The following is a 2,967-nucleotide window of genomic DNA, read 5'->3' on the forward strand; positions in this document are numbered from 1 at the left end:
AGCTGGCACAGGCTACTGTTGTCGCTGATAATTATTCACATACTGAATAGATTCGTTGACGAGAGAACACTGATCCGTAGCATGAGAACCTGCACAAAGCTCACAGACCATAGCTATTTGATTGACTCCATAGGTAGCTAGATAATCGACCTTCATAGACAGCGCTTGGAGCTGCGCTGAAATAGCGGTGGCTGCATCGACTTCCAGAATACCTGCTACCTTCCCAGGCATCATCCTCTAGGTTGGGTTTTGATGCTCATTTGCAGCCATAGTCTCGATAAGATTATAAACCTCAGTATTGCTTTTGGCCCACAAGGCGCCTCCAGCTGCATCGAGCATGGGCCGAGATTGGGCCCTCAAACCATTATAGAAACTAGTCATCACATCCAATCGGGCATTCCATGATGTGGACACTTTCTCAACATTTCCTTGTAGCGTTCCCAAGCTTTGCACATAGATTCTGTAGGTTGCTGCGTGAACTGAGTAAGAGCACTCCTCATAGCAGCAGTCTTTGCCATTGGATAAAACTTCACCAGAAACTTTTGTGCAAGATCTTGCCAAGTAGTGATGGACCCAGCTGGTTCAGAATGTAACCAGTCCTTAGCTTTGTCCCTCAGTGAGAATGGGAAAAGCCTCAGCTTGATAGCCTCATCAGTCACACCATTATATTTGAAAGTACTGCAGATCTCGACAAAATTCCTTATGTGCATGTTGGGGTCTTCAGTCGCAGCTCCTCCAAAAGAAACAGAATTCTGCACCATCTGTATAGTTCCCAGCTTGATTTCAAAAGTGTTAGCTTGAATAGCCGGATGAAGAATGCTTGACTGAATGTCATCAATTTTAGGCTGAGAAAAGTCAATAAGAGCTGGATCGGCCGAAACAATACGATCACCCATGATTACTGGTTCTTTTTGCTCACTTCCTGAATCCGAATCTTCAAAATCTATCTTCTCCGGAATATCAAGAACTTTGTCTGTCTCCTCAGCTGTATCTAAAGTCCTCTTGCGAGTACGGGAACGAGTTTGCATAAACGCTCACTAAAGTAACTGAAACACAACCGGAAACAATAAGTAACAAAAACGTCTTAATCACTGAGTCCTAACGACCAATGATAGTAAGTACATAAACTAAACAAATACGCCGAGTCCCCGGCAGCGGCGCCAAAAACTTGTTAGGGCGAAAATACGCGCTAATAACACACGCAAGTATACGCGTTCACAAGTAATATAGAATACTTTCAAGTTCGTTCCCACAGAGACTCAGACTAATTAAGTTCAATTAAACTCACTCACCAATGTATGATTACTTCTCAATGTTAAGAAAATAACACTTAGATTCGTTAACTATTTATCAACTATAATTAACTACTAAAATTAACCACTTAACTAACACTTCGAATTAACAATATTAAAACACTCATGAGATCACAACTTCATTACTACTTCCTTCAGTAGTCATTGTTATTACCCTTAGCATGCAATAGTGATGATATTAATCGAATAACACGAAACTGATAAAAGCCAACTTTCATTGTACTAATACTATTCTACCAAACATCCACAATTAAGATAGAAGTTGAATAGGCATCAATTATGTTGAGTCCCTATATGTCTACAGAAATTGACAACACAATGATTTAAGAACAAGTTATTCCTTTTGATTACACAGGGCGAATAAAATGGTTAGAGTTACCCACTAATCATGCAACATCATACATGAACCTATGCTAGCATGGCAAGTTCTAAATCTCGAGATCCACCGTCGCTTCACAAGAGATTAACACCCTATCTTATATGTTCGCGACGCACATAAGACGAATACGTACAACCAATACTAGATATCATACAATCATCACACACTAAGGTATTAAACAACTAACTAGAGAATTCCATAGTAAATCCGTTACGACCCCATGATCACGATTAGCCCATGTTACCATTTATCGTCATCATGGGTTCATATGAAAACATGATAAATAAACACAAGAGAATAATAACTAAACTAATTATATTAAACCAGAGTATGTCACAAGAGTAAATAGGTTCAAAAGCAAGAAAACTAGCATCCAACGTTACAACGAAATAAAGAATCACAAGAAAATATGCTTCATCTTCGTTGCGGTGTGCTAAAACGGTCTTCTTCCTTATCTCCTTCTCTCCTTGCTTAATACAACGATTCAACCTATGTGAAACGTCTCTGAATCTACTTATATAAAAGTCCCATAAAACTCAGATTACACAGAAGTTGGAAGCAAAACAGAAATAGAAGTCTAAAATAATTTATCTTTTTTCCCGACCCTGCGCGGCCGCTCAGCATAGCTGAGCGGGCGCTCAGCTTCCTGCGCGGCCGCTCAGCATAGCTGAGCGGGCGCTCAGCTTCCTGCGCGGCCGCTCAGTATAGCTGAGCGGGCGCTCAGACCCCTACTGGATTTTTTCTGAGTTTGCTCCGTTTCTATACTGAGCGGCCGCTCAGACCCCTACTGGATTTTTTCTGAGTTTGCTCCGTTTCTTCGCTGTAATCAACTTCTCTCTTCCCTCTCGCAATGCTAAACACGTGCCAAGGCTTATTCTTGATGATTACTCCCCCGAAATGCAACTATTACTCTGAAATGCAAAAACACTAGAAAAACGCATCAAATACACAAAATACTTGATTTCAAGACACCAATTTAAGCTATTTTAAGACGTTCTAAGTGGTACAAAATGCCACTTATCAGTCTTCACCTGGATTGGACTGATATCTGCTCGTCACACTAATTGAATAAGCAACATCAGGCCTTGTACACAACATCGTGTACATGATAGATCCTATTGCTGAAGCATAAGGAATCTTACTCATATGCTCTATTTCCTCAGGTGTCTTAGGAGACATTTTTTCAGAAAGGGACACTCCATGGCTCATCGGTATGAGACCTCTTTTGGAGTTTTCCATGCTAAACCTTTTAAGCACTTTCTGGATGTATGTACC

At 40.6% G+C, this 2,967-nt stretch overlaps 1 non-coding gene across 1 annotated transcript; it reads left to right on the top strand.

The window, feature by feature from the left end:
• The first annotated feature begins 396 nt into the window (after positions 1–396).
• LOC141662956 (small nucleolar RNA R71) lies at positions 397–503 on the top strand. Its single transcript, XR_012551054.1, has one exon. It is a non-coding gene; the product is annotated as a small nucleolar RNA R71 (small nucleolar RNA).
• Positions 504–2,967: the final 2,464 nt, after the last annotated feature.

This window comes from Apium graveolens, chromosome 5 (assembly GCF_009905375.1).
Source record: "Apium graveolens cultivar Ventura chromosome 5, ASM990537v1, whole genome shotgun sequence".
Classification (NCBI taxonomy): Eukaryota; Viridiplantae; Streptophyta; class Magnoliopsida; order Apiales; family Apiaceae; genus Apium; species Apium graveolens.